This window comes from Sebastes umbrosus, chromosome 9, assembly GCF_015220745.1.
Source record: "Sebastes umbrosus isolate fSebUmb1 chromosome 9, fSebUmb1.pri, whole genome shotgun sequence".
Taxonomy (NCBI): domain Eukaryota; kingdom Metazoa; phylum Chordata; class Actinopteri; order Perciformes; family Sebastidae; genus Sebastes; species Sebastes umbrosus.
This window is the reverse complement of record NC_051277.1, coordinates 14,617,149-14,639,918: the sequence shown is the minus strand read 5'-3', so window position 1 is coordinate 14,639,918 and position 22,770 is coordinate 14,617,149. Positions and strand designations below refer to the sequence as shown.

The window sequence follows — 22,770 nt, the reverse complement described above, 5'->3', positions numbered from 1 at the left end:
CACTGGCATACACAGTTCACAGTTTGCTTCTCGATCTGTTCGATTCTGCTTTGTGAGCAGAGTCTCTATTGGATTTGTGTTTGGAACCAGCCTGCTGCCTTATTACTACGTTGTTGTCATCACACACGCACACACACACACACACACACACACATATATATATATATATATATATATATATACATATAGTATGTGTGTGTATAAGTGTGACCAATTAATTTTTCCTATTCGGGTGACCAGAGGCAGAAGCGCAGCCCTGTCAGCGAGCAGGATGAGCACATTATTAGAGGGAGGAATACAGTATCAGAAGGTGGAGTCGGGGCAAGCTTCAATATGAAGACCAATCACATCCGCTCCTCTCTTCCTCTTTAATTGCAGCAGACAGTTTTCTAACGAGCCGGGAGGAGAGTTCAGGTCAGGCTCTCATCAGAGAAACTTCTCTGGGAGGCAGTCAGGCTACAATTACAGTAACTTGTGTTTCATTATTACTGTCTGTACTTCTTGTTTAATTAAGCGATGAACACACAGGGTTTAATCTTCAGGATGCGTCCTACAGGATGCTGCAAATGATTTCACGCTTAAATCTTGAATCTGCAAAGAGGAGTTCACCAGTCTGTTGTGCAGAAACACACACAATCCATGTATCCCTCCGATCCATGTAATTATTTATCAAAGTGGTTGTGCTGTTTGCCCCTTGTGAACTCAAATCACAAACAGCAGATGGAAAAGCGCCTTAATGCTGTATAATGGCTACAATATTAAATCAGCCGAAAGGGAAGACATGAGAAAAAAAGTTGTTGATGACATTATTTGTAAGAATCAACTATTAACCTAGTCTAGTGACGGCCTCAACTGCAATTAAAAATGCCATTTGATATGTAATTACTGGAGAATTTTAATGTGTATATTTACGTGCACTAAACTGGATGAAAATCAAATCAAAATGAAACTCTTAATGTGATATCACATTAAGAGTTTTATTTTGTAGAGTTTTGTGTATGCGGCCAAACCAACTAAAGCTGCAGAAATTGCAATAAGGGGTGTTGTAAGCGAGCTAAAAACACAAGTCAAGTCAAGTCAATTTTATTTGTATAGCCCAAAATCACAAATCACAAATTTGCCTCAGGGGGCTTTACAATCTGTATAGGATATGACACCCTCTGTCCTTTAGAGTGTGACCCTCTCATCGGATAAGGAAGAACATCCCCCAAAAAAAAACTTTTAACAAGGAAAAAAGACAAAATGGAAGAAACCTCAGGAGAGCAACAGAGGAGAGATCGCCCTTCCAGGATGGACAGACGTGCAATACACAACCAAAAGTCATGCCAAAAGGAGAAGTGAAATTGTAGTTTGCCACCGGATTTGCATCAAAAAGATCTTTTGAAGCCGCGATTTCACCAAATAGGCGCGAGCACAAAAGAACGGATTAATGTCCAATGAAAACAGCGCTGCAACCGGGTTCGCACTACTATTATCTTTGCTCCACAGGAAATAGAGGTTTTAAGTGATAGTTCGGGTGTTTTGAAGTGGGGTTGTATGAGGTACTTTTCTATAGTCAGTGCATTACCTATAGTAGACGATTGTTGATAACAGTTGGAAACAGACAGAAGTACCACCACATTTTCACTCTTTCCTTGCAGTCAGACAGCCCTTTCCAACGGCGAACTGAAAGTGAAACTTATCTAAACTGTTTTTGCCAACTGAGTGTGGTGGATTTGAAGAGAGCAAAGATAACTTTCCCTTTCAGTTCCCTATTGGAAAGGGCTGTCTGACAGCAAGATAAAGCAGTGAAAATATTCTTGGTACCCCTGTCTGTTTTTCCAAACTGTGGGCGTGCCGACCACGATCTACTGTAGGTAATACACTGACTATGGAGAAGTACCTCATACAACCATCCTTCAAAACAACCAAACTGTGTCTAGAGCCGTATCACAGTGCTGCTTCTCTCTGCTGTATTTTTTATAGAATATTTATTAGACAGGTGTTCTGACTATTCCTACCATTAGGACCTCTCTGTCATCTGTATGTTTGCCTGCTTGCTCTGAGGATCCCAGATTGGACTGTGTGTCACTGGGGAGGCTGAGGTCCTGATGAAAAAATGATTTAATCGTGCTCTTTTACTAGCCTGCGCACGTGTGTGTGTGTACCGGTGTCCTTCGCTCTCCTTCATTTTTAAATGAAATGGGTATTGCTTCAATCTTAAATTTAAAACTGAAAATGAATGGATGGAAAATGGGGAGGAAAAACTCTACTGTGAATAAAGGAACCTTGAAATTGCAGTATTATACAGCAGATGCCCCTCTCGGCCCCTCCAGTTATTGTTCCTGAGCTATTTCATTGGTGGCACTATTTTCTAACTTTGCCTTGATCTCTGACCTTGTGGGACACTCAACATCCTGAGCCTCACTTTGATTTGTTTCCTGTTGCTGTTTTTTGACAAGGCAGTGAAACACATAGTAGATCTGAGAGGAGTAAAACTAAACAGCTGGGTGCAGAACATTGACTAGAAAAGGCAGAATTAGAGTCAGCCTTAGTGAGTTTTTGCTGCCTGTGTTCATCAAATTGATGAATGTTTTCCTTAATTAGCTTGTATTTTATTTAGTTGTAGTTTTTTTTCTTTTCAAAATGCGTGTGTGAAATGTCAGTTTGGTGATTTTTCTTACATTTGCTTCTGTTTTTTCCATTTAAATTTGTTTTCTTACTGTCACGCCACAGGTACAGTAGTACTAGTAAAAAGATGTGTTGTTATCTCAAAGGGAATTAATTTAATTAGACAAAACACTTGTTTCTTCGTCCTCTACTCTCTTCTTCCTCTGCCCTCTGACCGACCTCAGTGTCTACACAAGATGCGTTCAGGCACACTATTGAGTGTAGGTCACCCCAGCGTCTTGGTATCTCTCAGAGCCCAACACACAATCACTGTAGTTATGTGCAAAAAATTGGAGAAAATTGACATTTTTTTTATTATTTTTGTTTTATTCTCATACCGTTCATCTCTACCCTCTCTCTGTTTTTCTCTTGAACATCACACCGACCATTATGATGATCTGAAATACTCCTTCAGTATAAGAGGGAAGTAAAGACGTTTGTTTTAAGCGTTGATTGTCGTGCCTTAAGAGTAGATTGTCCTTGACGCGGCGTTCTACTTAAAGCCTGCATGATATAATTGAGGTATTAACATAAGTAGTTTCAGTTGCACGGTGCTTTCCGTTGCTTTTTAAGTATGATAGTGTGCTTGGAGTACAGTCTGTCGGGGTGTAGGGGGACTCAAATCTGTATTTCAAACAGGAACAGCAGCCCGTGAGTGCGTGTTGTCGTCAGCCTGCAGCCATATGGAGCTTAATGTGTTGTCATCCACAGAGATAAAACAGAGCTCATTGACTTATCTACACTTTTAACAAGTGCACTCCAGAGATATCACAGGCTCCCTTTCATCCCTACACAATTCTCTTTCTCACAGTACACACTTGGATTTTCGCAAACATTTTCACACGGTGTTTGACACATTTTTTTAGCACTTGCAGAATTCAGTATCTTCAATTAGTAAAGCAAATTAGCTGCCGCTGTGTGCTCTGTAGCCTCTGTTCATACATCTTGTGGTTTTCTGTTCCCTTGCAAGATCTGATCCTGTATTTGCCCAGCTTGATAGTGTATGTTTTTGTGCTTCACTTTGACACCCTGGTTTACACATTTGTAGAGACTAAAGAAGAAGCAGGCTGCAACGTTCACTTATTGCTGCAGTTGAAGTGAGGGTTTGGCAGCGCAGCCAGAGGGGAGTCATACAGTACTCAAGATTCAAGATGATAAGAACTTGGATATGTCAACTGTGGGTTGTAGTCTGGCCTGGACTCACTGTCATGTTGTCAGCGGTGATGGAAAGGTCTCGAAGAAGATAAGATTCACACTGGGAAAAAAAAAGCAGCTCAGATTTGGCAGGCAACGTCGAGTTTCAGGTGGTGGGAAGCCGTCCAGCTCGACTCCAAATGTCACCTAGGTGGGCAGAAATTCCTCCGCATGTGCCAGAGTGTCATCAGCATACATTCACAATTGACTTTTATATGACATTTGGTCCACATACGTACCTTCATATGCCTATACATTATGTGTGAGGTCTGCTATAAGTTAACCAGCAACAATTTTGATTATCAAATACTTGTAAGTAACTCAGCGAAAATGGCAACAATTCATCTATTTTCAGCGTTTCCTTCTATTAAGGCTGCGTATTGGCAGAATCTGGTGATGCGATAAGTATTGTGATACACGAGTTAGGATTTAATATATTGCGATATATTGCGATTAGGGCTGTCAATCAATTCAAATATTTGATCGCGATCAATAGCAAATTATTCGTATTTTTATGTGTTCAAAATGTACCTTAACGGGAGTGAAGTATTTAATACTCTTATCACATCAGAGTTGGCAAATATGCCTGCTATATTATAATATGTTCAAATCATAACATGGCAAACTGAAGCCTAACAGGCAACAACAGCTGTCAGTGTGTCAGTGTGCTGACTTGACTATGACTTGCCCAAAACTGCATGTGATTGTGGGCATGTCTGTAAAGGGGAGACTTGTGGGTACCCATAGAACCCATTTTCATTCACATATCTTGAGGTCAGAGGTCAAGGGACCCCTTTGAAAATGGTCATGACAGTTTTTCCTCACCAAAATTTAGCGTAACTTTTGGGCTTTACAACTGAGCCCGTTACAACCTAAAAATTGCAAGTTGCGTTAATGCGTTAGTGCCGTTAAAACAAGTTAATGCGGTAACTTTGACAGCCCTAATTGCGATATCTTGTGGTACTGTAAGCAAGGCGATATATTGCGATTATTTAAAGTCTAATTTTATAAAGGACACACCATCATATGCAGAAAATCGGAGTTAAAAAATGTTTACTTTTGCTCCCTTACGCTACTTCCTTCCTCAGTTTACGTTGTTGCGTTGGAGTGGAAGAGTCAAATGGCTGACGGTAGATGTGTATCAATATTTTCTTACACTCCTATCTTCTATGACAGTAAAGTGAATATCTTTGTTTTTTTTGCATCTCTCCCTTATTGTATCTTCTCTGAACCCCTTCAGTGACAACAACCTCCACAACATCCTTCCTCAATACTGACTAAATCTCTCTCTCCCTGCTGCATTGACACACATATTACAAACACACAGTTACAAACATAGCAGCAAACATGCGGTCTCACGGGCTCACAAAATGTAGAACAGGCTCCCAGCTCGCCTCAGCCATATTTGTAAGTCTTGAAGTGGAAAAAAAAGGCTTCAGCTTTAAAATAGAGATAAATACCTTCACATCCAGTTCAATTACTTTCCCACTCCACTATCAGCGTTTTGATTAGCGTCCCTGTCAGCTTTATGATTATGATGCCGATTACGGTGATCATAACTGTTGTGATGATGGTGATGATGATTGTGTTTGTGATTACTCTGCTTACTGACTGTGGCCGTGTCACCGGCGCAATCTTTCATCCGCTCAACTCATTCTGTGTGGAATTGGCAGTCTGGAGGAGAGAAGCAGGAAGTTTAAGTGGTCCAGACCTGTTCCAGATGGAGAGAATACTGTGTCTCTGTGGGAGATGGAAAACACCAAAGTGGAGGCTTTTTGAAAAGATTTCAATTTAGTGGGTGGGTAGATGTGGAGGAGTCGACGTTTAGCATAAAATATAATTTTGAGATAAAAAGAAAAGCTTGAAATATAACTCTCAGAGGCATGGAAGTGTGGGGGATTACAGGGAAAAAGAAAACTGACAGAATTAATGGAAATGAATGAAATATGATCATACTGTTAGAGTGCAAGAGCAGCAGAATCACCCAGGTGGTGCATATTGTGTATGTTATTTGTTGAGCCAGATATAGCTGAGAGGGATTATAGATTTTGTTTTCTGTAGTGCTCAGAAAGTTTATCATAATAATTTAGCCACAATAAAAGCTCAGTTTATATTACTGTGATTCATGTTGGTAAGTTCAACGCCCCACTCCCACCATCTCTCTCTCAATGTGATTTTTCTTACATGATAGTATTTTGAACACTCACATTGTTTTTGTTATAATTTTATAATGCTCACACTGTTTTTGTCATAGTCTTATCATGCTTGTAAATTATGTACACTTTACACTTGTAATGCAAACAATTACAGGATAATGGTTAAGGAAAAACATAGCATAATAGTAGCACAAGTAGAGAAAAGCCATGCAAAAGCATTATCTACCTAAAGTTTGCTAAAAGAGTTGGCTAACATTAGCCACCATAAGGTTCTGGTCATACCAGACCAAGTAAAGGCCGTTACACACTGGAGGCGTTTTTTTTCTTTTCTTTGAGCAAATAATTTGCATGTCAGTATATTTTTTCGAACTGTTGTTTTTGTCATGAATACTTTCACTCAGAATGCGAAAATTTCGTGGTCGAAAAAGTACTTTTTTTGGTCGATTTTCTGAGCTTCAAAGGCATCAATCAGTCACGCTGTGCAGAACGGGTTGAGTTGCGCTTATTTATGAAACAACAACACAGAGGCTCCGTAGTCCGAACCAGAATGGTAAACTTTATTACTCATTTCCACCTCGACAAAGACAGCGCAGACCAGATCCACTCCCTCTGTTCTTATCTTTCACAATAAAAGCCCTTGACTTATAATATTATCAGGCGAGTATTTCGAATTTTTGTGTCATCACACCTCTTAAGGCCTTTTGTGTAAAGGCCTTAAAGCTGCATCAGTAAAACCTCTGAGTGTTTTGAATTAAGCAAGAGTGGATTTGATTGCTTATGAATTTTTTACATTTCATTTTATTACCTCTTTCAAACGTAGCAATGTTTAATTCATGTCCATGCAGATTTTAATTCTACACTGTACATTTAGCATCGTGCTTATTGTTCAATGCAGAGGCACAGGAAACACAAAGACAGTGCACCGTATAGGGATGAATGGTGAGAGAGTAATAATCAGAAAACAACTCTTCTACGGAACATTTTCCTCTCGTTTCACACATGACGCTTTGTGAATTGGTTGTGAATTGCTTAAAGTGCACTCCGGTAAGAAAAGGGCTTAAACGCGCCGACACGTAGAGGTTAAGACCTATAATCACAACAATAATTTGTGGATGAAAAGAAGAGCACGGTAGAGAAAACAAAGAGAGAGAAAATCAGCTCGTGAAAGTCGCCTCTGCCTGCGGACGCTCAGATCTCATTTAACAGCTATTAGGGAAGAGATGGAAAGAAACGAAGGATGTAAGAAAGCGAAGATGACATGATAAATAGATGCGTTATGTTTTTTTGTCATCAGCTGGCTTTTGAGAAGGGAAAGGAAACCACTAGTGAATGGGAGACAACTAACAGCGGAAATGTGTCCTTAGTCGTTTTCTTTTTCTTTATTGGTAAAAAGCGTAATACTTTACAAGTGAAAACGATGAAAAACAGACTATATCGCAACGTGCGTTCTTCGTAGATCTATGAGAGTCTGCAGACAACCCTCCTGACACAGCACGTTTCAGTCCCCGTATTGAATGTCAAAGCGGCTGTCTGTCTAAATGAAAGATTTTGTTAGTTATTCCAGCTCCCTGAACCTCGCACTCCTGACTTCGAGAGCTTCAACCAAAACAAATCTACATTTACAGCAGAGCTTCTGGAAATGTTATTAAGCTTCTCCGTCACCCCGACTGAATTACTGTATCAACAGCATGACAGGAAGAGTGTGTGAGGGGCGTGGGAGTACTCTACAGGGTTCGCAACATCTCAATCCACAGAGATTTTGTGTAAAAGCTTTTAAGCAGAGATGACTGTAAAAAAAAAAACACTGAGTGCTCCTCAGAGGAGTCGCTGTTGTTTTAAGTGAATTCTTCATGCCTCAGTATCTTCTCAATAGTATCTTCAGCATCAGTCCGATGTTTTCAGTCTAATTATACAAATCTCGTAATTACACAGCGAGAAAGAAGGGTTTTAATAGAAGCAGTGAGGCTCACTGATCTAAGTGGATCTAAACTGGTGAATAACCCACTGAACTCTGTTGTTGCCGAGTTTAGACATACAAGGTTTTCCAGTGAGCAGCTGGAGAGACTCAAGTTGATGGTGCGTGTAAAAGCACCTCCTCCGGAGCGCGGCTAAAAGACGAGTCACCAGACTGATGTTGTGCTTTCAGAACGCAGAGCTGAGAGAGCAATAAGAGCTTTTACTTACCCCAGTAAGTTCACTTTCACTGTTTGAGAGCACATGTGGAGTTCAGAATAATTAACATTGCGAGTGACTGAAGAATTACAGCGTGGGAAGTGGGGAGTTGGAAGGCAACCGCTGTGTTTGGAATGTATCTATGACATCAGACTATTCTAGAATCCAACAATTAGAATTAGCACAGGTGTTGTGTTAGTTCTATACTAACACACTGCACCTGGAAAGAACCACTATGCGGTTTCACAGCTTTAACTTAAGTAGTGCCGGGTACGCATTACATTCCCCTATCCCGACAAACGTCAGCAAAGCCCCGATTTTTTGATGGTTCTAAAGATTATCTTTCCAGATATCCCTGTGGTGTGAGTGTTTTTACATCCCCGATCGGCTCAGAAGTCCATCTTGGCCGCACCGCTCTCAAATCGTAAATATTGAACATGTTCGGATATCTTGTTGTGTGTGGGGAACCCAGAGGACAGACGATGACGCAGTCACGTGGGAAAGGACGATAGCCAATTGCAAACCAAGCTGACTGTCATGACGGCCGCGGCTATTGCATGGGGCTAATGCAAATCGCGAGGCATAAAGTAGTAATATGGAAGTGTTTATTTAACGTGTCTCAATGACTTCATCCATCCATCCTTTGTGAATTTTCATTACAAAGTAGAGCAAAAACGAATTGCTAATTCTTCCTGCCTGTCATCCGCCATGCTTGTTTAAACTAAAGTCACATTTGATCAAGATATTTTGCAAGATTTTCCCTATTTTTGTAGTTGTTTTTCTTTCTTTAGTCTAGTCATATTTTCACTGCACAAACGTAGTAATTTTAATCCCAACCCTTACTAAGTGGTTTTGTTGCCTAAACCTAAGAAAGTGTTTTTGTTTAATTCACCACGTTAAGCATGTGTTTAATGTGACCGAAAAGTGACGCAGAGGGGGTCTAACAAAGCGTCGATATGTGACGAGTGTGTATGAGAACGTGTTTACATGTTTAATACAGTATACAGTGAAACACACATGGTCAAGGATGGTTGAACAGCTGTAGTGGTTCATGGTCAAATTAAGCATGGAGACTTTAAATAAATAAATAAGAGTGCTATCCTTTATTTAACACCTGATTTTCAAAATGCAAGCGGCACCTGTATCCTGTGCAAGCGCTTCTCTTGCTAAATAAAAAAAAGGAATGGGGCAACCAAAAAACATATGACTTTCGTAATGCTCTCTGCCTGCTAGATGCATCACAAAGGATTGAACAAAAGAATAGGGTTCGTATATGATTAGGTACTGTTGCAGATCCCGGCCTCACCTCTGAAGAGTAAAATAAGGCTTCCATCGACCAATGAAAGCAGTGGGAGGGTGCCCCTGTCTCTCCCAAGAGGGCTCATTAAATTTGATTTTGTTGTTGTTAGCTGAGAATGAAGAAGAAAGACCTTTCTGTGTGCCATTTCAGACATGACTCAGATTGGAGTAAAAGCGATAGGAAGCTCCCTCCCAATACAATTACTACAATGAGGGTGCAGCATCGAAGTTCTGAACCAGTACAAAACAGTAAAGAATATAATAATTGCACTAGATCATCGTATCGCCCCCGCAGAGTGAAAGCACATCCTTCAGCCAATCAGTGCCGAGATGAGCCGGTTGGAAGGGCCAATCCCCATGTGGGCTTGTTAGGGACCTGGTGTTGTTTGTTTGTCGAGAAGCGGGTGAGACAGAGATAGAGAGAGGGATGGTTGAGATAATAGCAGGTTAGACTGATAGAGGCGATGAGGAAAACACAGCAATTTGTTGGTGTGTCTGTCTGCTTTCTGTGCCTGAAGAAGGTTATGTGTTTGGTCGCGTCATGCTCTGATCAAATGTGGAAAATTGTACAAAATAATACTGATAATATTTACTTTAAATCAGGAACTATGTCATGAAAGAAACAAATAGATGAGAGGTTTGATACCCAACCCATGTCCACTGCCTTGCTGATGGCTGTGGGGGAGTTATAGGGTGGTGATGTGACCTCTGGAAACAGATCAGACAGGATTAACTACTCAGACTGGAAAAGGTCAAACACGATCTGGGTTCATGTGTCCCGCTGGTCCTACAGAGCTACTTTCTGCTGTTTACAATGTCAGATGCTCGCCTTTCTATTTTGGAATCACAACAAAAGGTCTAATTTGTCCTAATATGGAAAATACTACTTTTTCTCCTCACAATAACTAAAGAGGGTCAAATAGAAATAATTCTATAAATTGCAACACTTCCTAGTTACTCAGTAGTGAAGGTGAATTATATCATGTTTTTAATGTTTTAATAACAAGTACGTGATGATGACTTAGTTTTCACCAGTTAATTGACTATGATAATGTGTGTGTTCCTCATTATTAAGGCCATTTTGATTAATTATTTACATATTGTTACTGTATCTTGACTCTTCCCAATGATAGCTGTCATTAATTAGCTAATTATTACTTATTTGCTATTATCAAAGATAAACACGTTTGAATTCCTGATTATTCAAATACATGGTACGTTTTGAAAGTCATGTAATGTCAAAGTGTGTCAGTAAATATAAGACACACCTTTATAAATAACACCAGTATATATATATATATATATATATATCCGTATACCTGTGTAAATAACACCAGTATGTATGTATACTAGGGCTGTCAATCAATTAAAATATTTAATTGTGATTAATGGCATGATTGCTCATAGTTAATCGTGATTAATCAGAAATTAATCACACATTTTTATCTGTTCAAAATGTACCTTAAAGGGAGATTTGTCAAGTATTTAATACTCTTATCAGCATGGGAGTGGGCAAATATGCTTGCTTTATGCAAATGTATGTATATATTTATTTTGGAAATCAATTAACAACACAAAACAATGACAAATATTGTTCCGAAACCCTCACAGGTACTGCATTTAGCATAACAAATATGCTCAAACTCTACTTTCACAAACTAAGTTGAAATGTAACAAAACATGATTGAACTGAGCCTTGAACAGTGTTGATAGACCAACATCTGCACTATTCATGTTGAAGAAAAGGATCTGGTGCATTGTTTGTGTTGTCTTTTAGTTTTGACGGAGTGTGCTCATTTAGATAGATACGTCCCTCAGCTGTACCTAACCTGAAGTTACAGTCCTCTGCTACAACGTCTTAAATCAGCCGCCATGTTTGCTTTGTCTCTCTCCTTTGTGCTCTCCTCCTCTCCTCCTCGTCTCTGGTTTTCACCCTGCATTCGTCTTTCCACTTCATTCTCCTCTTTATTTCCCTCCATCAGCACCTTTCCCTCTGTTCTCTTTGTTTCCCTCACTGACTCTGTTCCTGACTAAGCCTTTTAAACTCCCATGAGGCCGTGTGAAATTAGCTCCTGGCTGCTGTGAATGTGTGTGTGTGTGTGTGTGTGTGTGGTGTCAGTGGATAGTCCTGGTAATCTTTACCACTAACTTTGATCAGACATAATGCAGGCTGCTGTTTCACTGTTGTCTTTATAAGACAACGGGTGTAACAGTGAAGGAGAACAATATTTGTCCAGAGTGTAGTGCAGAGTGCTTGAAATCCTCTTTCCTTCCCTCAAGCGGCAGCAGTGCTGCCCGTCTAAAAATATCCACATTATTGTCCATCGGTGTGTGTGTGTGTGTGTGTGCGTGCGTGTGTGTGCGTGTGTGTGCATGTGTGTGTGTAAATGTGAGTCACTGTTGGGTCACTATAGGTCAGATCTTGACTTTTGCCCTATGCAGTGTTGTTTCCTTGTACAAGGTGCACCCTAAGGTGATAAATATGCAAATCAGGGAAAGTTTACAGTATTCTTGTTCACATTTTCTTGCTGCAGATTAATGCATAGTTTTATATACATGCTTTACTAAACACACAAAAGCCTTGTTTTTGTTTTTGCCTAGCAGTTCCATTGTGTCTGACATACATGCTCCTTAAAGATATAACATAGGAGTGCAAGTGTAATTTGAAATGCAAGAAGAGTTTGGTGAGTCAAGAAGAATGCACTATGAATATAAAGCATTTGATATTAAAGCTAGGGTTGGTAATGTTATATTTGTTGAAATTCTCATTACATCCCAACACCAATCAATAAATTGGGTTACCTGCCTGCCTGTGCGTACTGTGCCCGTTCACTCATTGCACGTCACCGGAGTCTTCCACAAGCTGCTAGCTTGACAGCTGTGAGTACTAAAAATGGCCATATTCATAATGATAATTTTGGGGGAGTGGCTTTGAAGGGAGGCCTGAAGAGACGGACTGTCAGTGTTGCCGACTTGGCAACTTTCTCTCGAGATTTAGGGACTTTTGGACTTTAGCAGCTAGTGCTGCTAGCTACTTTCATTGGAAAAGAGTTGACAACACTGGACTGGGTTTTTCGGTTGGATAATTTGTAAAATCTAGCGTAGTGCTAGTTTATCAACATTCTAACACTGTTATTTTTTGGGGCATGTTTTTAGGTGGGTTGTTATCCTAAATACGTTCAGAGTAAAAGTTTGATACTTGAGCAGAAATATGTGGTCTATTTTACTACCATACCAATGAGATGGTCAAAAATGTGAATAAACCTGCCCGAGCTGAAATGATTAGTTGACTAATCAAAAAGAATAAATAATCTGCAATTATTTTGATTAAAGTTGATTTTTAAGCAAAAATGCAAAACATTTGATGTTTCCAGGTTCGCCAATGTGATGATTTGCTGCTTGTCTCTCACTATAGTAAATTGAATATTTTTGGGTGTTGAACAAAAAATGAACAGACATCATTTCGGGCTCTGGGAAATTTTGAAAAAATATGATTAATTGAGAAAATAATCATCAGATTCATCGGTAAAGAAACTGTTCGTTAGTTCGTTGCAAGGCCTGATCTCAGCCGGATTTTTAGATTCAACATGAATATCAACATTGTTGTCCTTCCATTGACCTGCAATCTGTTCATGAGGCCATAAGCTTAAACAACATATCACTGCTGCCTTTGTATATGGACCAGTAAAACAGAGGATGTATTTACTGGTTTGGATTACTATACCTGAGCTCTGCTTTTACTGTAAATATAGTTTGGGTGGCCTCCACAACAACCCACATGGAAAAAAAAACTGTTTTTCCATAACAAAGTAAAAAACCCGACAAATGTTCACATACAGCGAACATAAAAACACTTTGTGAAAAGTTTAGTGTTTGTGTTTGTTTGTTTGGGGGCCTGTTGTGGGTGTTTTGTCTGCATTCATTTGGCTTGCATTTAGATTGACAAAGCCTTAGAGACAGGTATGTATCAGTACAAAGACACACACATTAGCAGACACACAGTAAGATGTGGGAGCTTCTTTCCACAGACTTCCTTTGAACTTTCTACTGGCATTTACTCTGCGAACAGACAGGCAAACAAGAAGAAAGACAGAAAGTGTCAGAGGAGAATGAAGGCAGCGGAGGAAGAGTTTGGGGAAAAAGGGAAACGACGAGAAGCGGGACTGCTCTGACTGGTTCAGGACAGCTGTAACATGCTGAGGGAGGAGGAAACGTACAGACTCGCTGAGGGGAACTGAGGTGGAGGAAAGAGTGGAGGAGGATTAAACAGAGCAGAGTAATGCACCTGGAGTAAAGAAAGGACATTTATCTCTCCGCCCTCCTGAGCTCTTCCCTTGTTTCCCCGGTGGAGCAGACAGATAAGAGAGCCCATGTATGATTGGCTTAACACTTGGCCCGTTGCCACGTCTGCACTATCGCCGTGGGATACCGACAAGAGTGGAAGGATTCTGTCAGATAGGATGGTATTAAAAAAAGATAGGATAGTTTTGTACAGGAAGTTAAATCATTTGAATTCTGTGTGTGAACTACTAGAACAAGAACTGCCCAAAATACTCAGCTGTAAGCCCGCTATCACGCTCCCTTTCACACTGCTTTTGCATAATTTTCTTCACTTTTCATACAATTTCACAGTGAGACTCAATAGATCTGTTTAGGGTACTAAGTCTCTTGCAGAGCGGACACACACAGAGAGAAAAAAACATGTGAATATATTATGTCTGTTGTGAACTTTTGCCCTCATTTTTGTGTGCTTTACTCATCTGTGTTTTCATTTATCTCCATCCTGGAGCCGTCTCGCAGCTCATCAATGCAAATATATGGATTCAATTACAGCCAATGTGTCTTTTTTTTATCAGCCTAGGTTCCCTATAATTCAACAAATTGAAGATCTAGCCACCAGTTAGAAAGCAGAAAGAGAAAGAGAAAGAGAGATGCTCTCAAGCATTTTCTTTATCCGTGCTTTTCTGATGTTTCTTTCCAAATGTCACTTTCTGTACTGCTTTTATTTAGATGTAGAAAAAACAGCAGAAGCAGCTTGGCTATTAACAGTTTATAATTCCTACTCTAAAGATGTATATCGGGCTCAGCATCTGTCAGCTAGAGGAGAGAGAGAGTGAGAAGGAAACTGAAATGTTCAGAGCAAGCTGTGGAGTGTTTTTGCAGGAGCAGCTCCGGCTTTGTTTTTCACACCAAGGAGAGGTTATGGAAGCATGGCAGCAACAGGAAAGCACCATGTGAGAGCTTAGACTGTTAGCAGCCAGCAGAGTCTATTCATCATCATCTAGCTTATGGCTGCACACTCACCGGGAGAGCTCACCTCACAGATCAAGGACTCGCAGTGCACAAGTCTGACAGACCTGTAGTCAAGCAGACAAAAAGACAAGAAACAGCTTTTCCTATTATGTGTCTTTGCAACCCGCTTCCTCAGCCAATCACACAGCCAGGGGCAGCAAACAGCAGACCTGTAGCCGTGTCAAGCTAATCTGGTGACATGCTGTCTTATCCATTATTTATTACACTGTGTCTGTCCACCAGCCTTAGATCTAGTTCCAGGTTGACCCTGACACGCCTGCGAGCTGCTGGAAGGCTTACATGGTGTAGAAACGCTGATCTGACAGCCAAAAGCGACTTGGGAACAGTTACAAACATGAGACTTAGCTAGGTGTGTGGAGAAGCAAAATGTTTCAGACTTTCTATTTCTTACTTGTCAGTTTCTTTCAGCCTTATGCCTTGATCTCATTCCTCTCAGTTCTTTCTCTGTTTATTGGACGTGTGGCTGAGATTTTCTCTTGTTTGGCCTTTCATCCTTGTCACTTACTGACTTTGTCACTTTTTTGCACAGTTAGTCATACAATTTTTTTGTCCATTTACTAACTCAACCTTCAAGCTGGTGCTGATTTGATTAGAGTACAAACGATAGAAATGAAATCATTATCAAAGTAATTTATCTGGCAAAAAATGTCAAACATTTGCTGGTTCCAGTTTCTGTAGTTTCTGAAATGTGAGAATATGCTGCTTTTCTCTGTTTTATATTGCTGTAAATGACATAGAAGTGGAATATCTTTGGGTTTTGAACAAATGGTCAAACAAAACATGCAAATTGAAGACATCGCTGGCTGGCAAATTGTGTCACTTGTGACACTCTAAAGACTAAACGATTGATTAATAGAAAAACTAATCAACAGAGTAATTAATAACGAAAATAATTTTTACATGCGGACCAAAATGTAGCATTGAAATGAAATATATTTTCATTTCATGTTCTCATCTTTTCATGTAACATATGTATGTGTGTGTGAAAGGGGACTTTCTTTTCTGATAGTCACACTCACTTCATGCAGCGAGTAGCCCAACGTGTTCTCATACAACAGTCCGTATGATATCTTAGGAAAAGTTATTTCTCATTTTTCATGCGCTTTCCTACGAATGTCCAGCAACACGTGACGCGTGTGTCAGTTTCCGCTCGTTACATGTATACAGTCTTTTCAAAATAAACTCCCCTCTTCCCAGGAAACAACTTAGTTAGGTTTAGGCAACAAAGCTACTTAGTTAGGTTTAGGAAAAGATTGTGGTTTGGGTTAAAATAACACCGGAACTGACGCAATTTAAATGACAAATAAATCAACATTGACTTCTGGTTTCACAAGGGACACGAACGGCAATCTCCTGGATGAATGTCCAATATCTTTTGACCCACCAATCCACCCCGACCTCCTCCCTAGCGCGGCGTTTGTCCCACTTTATACTTTCACGATTACGTAGATTAAATATGCATTTATTTCGTGGGATATACACAAATTACAGTGCATTCATTTTCGTAGGAACAGCTACAGCCTGAGTAGGTGTTTGGAGGTGAGAAAGTAAGCAGGGTTTGAACTTCTCTCTCAAGCTCCCTCTTTTCATGTCTACGAACAAGTGCACGATGTACAATACTCAGCTTGTTACATCCACTTTAGATAAAAGGGATTTTGTTGTCAAATTAGTCCACAGAAATTCAGTGAGTCACATACAATAGTTTTCAATGCTCCTTTTTGCCATTAAGAGTCCCTTTTCTTCACTGGCTCATTTTATTCTTTGCACCATTTCAAAAGTTTGCTTAAAAATCCCATGACATTTGGATGGAAATATATCTGCGGATGCCCTGACAACCAATCATTCAGTCCAAAGTGTCATTCATCTACAACGACTCTCTTTCATTTGTGCTTCATGTGTGTTTCTCACTCTGTTTCTTCTGTATCAACTGCTTGAAACCCTCTTTTCTCTCACTGGGGAATGTGTAAAGATTGCTGTTTCTCAGAGCTCCATCATCACTTTCCCTTTTGCTTTGTTTCTTCAAGCTCTAGTTCTCCCCCTGGTTCCCCTTCCCTACTCACTACACTTAACTCCATCTCTGCTTTCTTTCCACCGACTCTTCTTCTCTTGTAATCGATTCATTTTCATGTTCAATATCCTGAAACTGAGAGGAAATAGGAGAAAAAGGAAAGGAAGCCAGTTCGGAGAGAATATTGGAAAGAAGAAAAGAAATCTGACGAGCGTGAAGATGACAAGATATTCTGAATAACAGGCTGCTCAGTGAAGGTTTTTCCCTCATTAGCGTGAAGAGAAAGGACAGAATGGAGAGGAAGCATATTTTTGATGTTCGGCTTTGAGCCACATTGTTCAGATTCTGGATCAGTAGAGGGATGTTTTCAGCAGTGTGAAAAAGAGGAGTGGAGGAGAGAGGAAGAGAGTTGATGAATGAGGTAGGCTATAAAAATAGAAAGCCAAGGGGAGAAGGGGGGAAGTAAGCAGAAAGAAAAGAAGTCGTTTGTCTCAGTTTAGAGAAGCCGGATTGGCTGTGAATACAAATGTGGTCATTGGTTCGCCAGATCCTTATGTAACGTTACAGTCTGGAAGGAATTCACGACTGTAATATGACAGTGTGTTTTTAGCCTAATTGTGTGAGAGAGAGAGAGAGCGGACGAGAAACAAACTGTTAATTTGAGCTACATATCCTGAAATGCAGCTGCAAACTGTTGTGTGTGTGTACAATATGAATGTAAAGCAGTAGCGTTGCTGCTTCATCCTCTCAGCACCACATGTAATATTTAGTGTTACCTGTATGTTCATGTGAATGAGATGCTGCCTGCCAATCTTGAGGCCGTAGACGCACATGAATACTGGATAGACTCCGGTGGAGCACACCACCATCTCTGTTCTTCCTCTTCCTTCCTCTCTCTTCTTAGTCTGTTGTCCTCCTCCTCATCCCTTCTCCTCCTCCACCACTCTGTCTATATGTTTCCTTGTCATCTTCCCACCTCTTCCTTAGTCCTCAATCTCTCTTTTGTTCCTGGACATTCCTTCATCCCCCTTTTCTTTTCTCTTCCCACTTGCTCTCACAATACTAAATCCATGCTTCTCTTCCCTTTGTCTTTCATGTATGTCTCCATCTCTTGCTCAGTCCAAGGTCTGTTTTCACATTCTGGTTACAATGCAAGAAATTATGGATTGCAAGTTCGTGGAATTATAATCATGCGATAGCAAGTAATACCGGCTAGAGGGTTAAAACAGCCCATATGCAGGAAAAGGCGTAAGAATGACACAATAATACGCAAGACATTTGGCTTGCAATAAGAACGCCTTTCTTGCTTTTGGCGTGTAATTTATATACGCCGTGGTGAATGTACTTGTATGCATAATTACTGCGATGTAAACGCATCCGCGTGAATATGCTACGCTCTGACGTAGAATAAAAAGTTCGAAAGACCGCTGGCGAGCGGGTGGGGAGGTGGATCGGTCCAACAAACTCAGGACTTTTAACCGTGAGACCGGTGTGTATAGACGTTTGTCTCATGTTTTCCGTACTGATGTTATATTGTTGTACGTATTTTACCTAGTTTACGTAGTTATTTTAAGCCCAACCATGATGTTTTTCTTAAACATAACCAAGGCTTATTCAAAGAGCCTGGGACATGCGTCTTGAGGTATGGGGTACAGTGTAACTGGAGCTACGGTGCATTGCTATTGGCTCAATTTCGGCGAGTGCAGACTGCGCGTGAGTTGTACCCGAATAATATGACGCAATGATGACGAGTGACATCTCCTCTTTTCACTCTCCTTAAACTAAGTAGTTTTGTTGCATTATCCTAACTGCAGACATTCCTGTAGTTTTATTGCATGGCATACAAATGACACGCAAAAATGCATCCTCATGACACGCGGCATGTCCGTGTAATGTCGTGCTATTTATACGCCTTCCCGTGAGACTTGGTTAAAAAGACTACCATCTGTTGGAAGGGATGCCTGCTGCTGACCGTGATCAACCAAACATCTCTGCTTTTGATGTAAATGTATTCAGTTTGACTTTGCCGCCGCAGTAATAGCAACGCTGACGGATTTGTTTTATGCTCATGCTCATTCAGTCAGTTAAAGCTCATCCACATGACCTCACATTGCAGCAGGTTTGAGTGCTGGTCATAATGTTAATGGTATGTAATGTTCTCAAAGTCACGTAGCAAACTACTGACCCGTCACAGTCAAGTCTATAAAGCACAAATTATCTTGTTATATTTGACAGTCCCATGTTCTGAGACAGTTTTGTTGGGTTAGGTCAAATAATTAAGGTTGTTCTAAAGTTTGGTGATTAATTTTATGAACATGACCGGCTTGATTGACTTCACACAGTGCACAAGGTTATGTTTCACAGATCAGATATTTCTTTCCCTACTAATGAGGACAAAGTTTCCAGTGAGAACAAGCTCATCAGATGTACTATTTCTCCCTCTGCTTGTGTGTGTGTTGCTTTTTTCCGAAACGGGAGCGTGTTTCCACTTCAGTATTGTTGTTGAAGCAAAACTGCCTCCACTGGTCCTAACTCAGCATTCCTCACTCCTGCAGAGGCCCAACAGTGAAGTAATCGGATGCAGCGCATCTCTAAAATCCACTCTCCGCTCTGTTCTGCTATCTGCTCACCAAGCTCATATATCAGCTTCACATGATGCTGATCAGATCGCAGACCAGTGCTCGGCTATAAGTAGGATGTAGCCTGAGGAGGAGAGCAGAGAATTGGTGGAGAGGAAGGAACGAGAGGAGGAGGAGAGGGGAATGAATTAGAGACTATGGGGGAAAGGATGAGGGAGGGGATTTCGGCAAGGTTCCAGACCCATGAATAAAATGCATAAAGTACACAGTAAATTTTTAAGGCTGTTTAGTTTCCACCGAGAGGCCAGATTTGCATCCTCATCCCCTGATTATGACATCTTCAGTCAGCACTGCAGGCATGGCTTTGCCTATTTTAATGTTAATGCGGGTATTTGTGCCAACTCACAAATATATAGGCACACACACACACACACACACGTTCAGTGAAGGTTACAGTACTTCTGCTGAGAGAAGCTAATCGCGCTGAAGCCATTCCCACTCCGTTTCCCTCTGTGAATCAAATCTGTTCCTTCTCCACCTTTTTTACTGTCACACACTTCCTCAGGGATCTGCTATCAGATGAGATCTCGGGCCCATCACTTTAAACTGGAGAGGGGGAAAAAATGAGCCGACCTGCTGGAGACCTCGGAGACAGAATGACTGTGAAGAGGTCATTGCAGACGTGAATGACTTTTTGAAAGTGTCCTCAAAGTGAAATGAAAACGCTGACCCACTTTTGACAAAGTGACCTCTTGCTGCAGTGCAAATAATGGGCACATACATTCATGCTGCCGTTTGAGTCTTATCGGGATATGCTGTTTTCATTGAACATATAGAGGAAGTTTCAACATCCTTTTCTACAAGATGATGGAATTATCCAGCTTTCTCATTTTCTGTGTCGTTTGGCTGTTACTATTTCTGTAGCGACTAAGTTACCTTAACCTGGATAAGTTGTTTATATGCCACAGTAGTTTCTATCAAAGTACTGCATATCCAGGTTTCTGGGACTGGAATATATAGACTGAAATGAGACAATCTGGCACGAAATGAGTGGAAGTGGGTCGGTATATGTACTGCTAGGCTGATTAGGGAAATAGGAAACAGGTGAGGTTTGGTGTGAGAGATCAGGTGATGGTGATGGCGGGAAGAGGGGTTTGGAGGGTTAGGAGGAAGTTGCTGGTCCGGACTGACAAGAGAGTTATGCTGCGTTCCATTTACCTAAAAAATCAGAGGTCGGAGCTAGGAATGATGTCACACCCGAGTTGACCGCATTCCAGTACAAGTCGGAAGAGTTAGTGGGGTTTTAATGCAGCCACATTAGCAATTGTTAGCAATGCTGGTTGATAACAACGCATTCCATAGTGTTTTGCGCATACAAACACCGTAGTAACATGTCCACAGATAGAAGTTGGATAGTACTGTGTGTACGTGTGATTTAATGAGATGCAAATAAGACAAAAGTGCTAAGAAACAATATATTACTACAACTTTTTTACTGTTGATGTGCGTGTCAGCCAACTTGGATGTTGAGGTCGGGGATTGTGAGGTTCGTCCGACGTTCCGAGTTGGAAATCTGACTTCAGGGGTCATTCCATTTGAAATTTGCAACTAGGAATTGGGAAAATCCGACTTCCCAGTTCAAATGGAATGCAACATCAGTGTAGTGGCAGGGAAAACGAAGCAGACAACAGAATGATTATGGAGCTGCTGGAGTTGTGACGGAAAGAAACTAGTGTATGCTGATTTGCAGTTTTCACCAAGTTGTTGTTTCCTACTGCATTTCCTCATTGACATGTCTGACCCTTCTCTTGCTCTGGGGAGACCGCCTAAACACTGCAGCCTAGTTTAACTCCATCGCCTGGCTGCTAAACAGCAACGTCTGATGGAGCTACTCACTGCGACATGGAGACGTTTGAACACAGACATGCACTCAATTAACCACAATTAAAACGGTGGCACTGCTCAATATACGGCATCATGTACAGTTTTGTAATAAATGAATCCCATTTTCTTTGACAGCTGTTGTGTTACATTTTAAACAGATTTTAATTAAACCCTATTAAAAAAAAAAACTTAATTAAACGGTTCAAATTTTTGTTTGCCAACAAGCTCCTGCAGAGTGTAAATGGACACAGTTGAAAGACTTCCCTCACTGTGAAACTCCAGCACCACCTACAACAAAGACAATATGATAATAACGCCACAGTTTTATCTCCGTCTAATCACTTTAAAGGGTTTGAATGACATTGGGGCAGTGTCGCAGCCAGCTCAACAGCCAGTTAATGCTTTTGAGATGAGCACAATAAAATATTAATGGGGGTCTTGGGCATGAAAAGGTGATTCCTGAGACTTCTATTGAATAATAAGGTCTATAGGAGCAACCGCTGTGAACCTTAAAGATGGCGTAGGCAGTTTATTTTTGGCATCATTGGGCAAAAAATAAAAAATTCCATAATAATGTTTCAGCATATTGAAATACAAGTGTCTTAGAGAAAACTAGACTTCTTCACCTTCTATTGGCTCTGTTTACAAATCCAGCCGTTTACGGAAGCATTTGGCCAATCACAGGTCGTTTCAGTGAGAGGGCATTCCTACAAATACAGATGCACGTGCTCGTCTCTTTGGTGAAAGCCTGATGGTCGTGGCTAGAAGGTAACACACAAAATTGAGACAACTCTTGTGAGATGGTTAAGGCATTGACCTCGAATAGATAAGGTTATGCATTGACCTTGAATGGCTGACGTTAAGATAGGTCGTCGGGCAAGTTTTCGCAATTTACGTGTTTCCTTCTAGACACGACCAAGTCTGATTCAACGGCATAATATCCTGCAGGAAAAGTTGCTATTCCAGCAACGGTAACAACTGCCCACACTGCAAAGCAACTCAACAAAGGAGGACAGACTTATCAAAAACCGTCAGACAATATCGGCAAAGCGTTTCAGAGATGGAGAGAAAATGTTCCCGGCAGCAGTATAGCACCATGAACTAGCCTCATGACATAGCTCGGGACAGCCATCATATTCTCTCAATCGCTCTAATACTTTATCCTTCTGTATGAGCTCACCACTGCGGTGCAGCCTGATGGCTACAGTGATCAGAAGGCCAAACTATTAGCAACATTTCCTCTCCATCTCTGAAATGGTTCGCCATATTGTAGATTGCTAGAGCCTCGAATCACATTATGTCATCTCAAAGGGCTTTACAGTTTGCAAAGAAAACAGGATGGTAAATTTCATAGAATTGCTGCTATATAACAGAATTGGGATCACAATGATGATTGGTATGATGTTTGAAATAAATGACTAGTACTCGTACAGGTTACTGTATGAAGCGCATGCATATGCCCGTGATTGTCTGGTGGGAGGGGCTTAGGACAGAGAGGAGAGCTGCAGGATGACGG

At 40.8% G+C, this 22,770-nt stretch overlaps 1 protein-coding gene and 1 long non-coding RNA gene across 2 annotated transcripts in view; one reads left to right on the top strand and one right to left on the bottom strand.

Moving 5' to 3' along the window:
- The window catches only part of spock1 (SPARC (osteonectin), cwcv and kazal like domains proteoglycan 1), a 112,437-nt gene that overhangs the window by 27,227 nt on the left and 62,440 nt on the right, over positions 1–22,770 (top strand).
- LOC119494432 lies at positions 7,924–10,819 on the bottom strand. Its single transcript, XR_005208213.1, has 2 exons — positions 8,184–10,819; positions 7,924–8,107 (listed from the first exon to the last, which is right to left on the bottom strand). It is a non-coding gene; the product is annotated as an uncharacterized LOC119494432 (long non-coding RNA).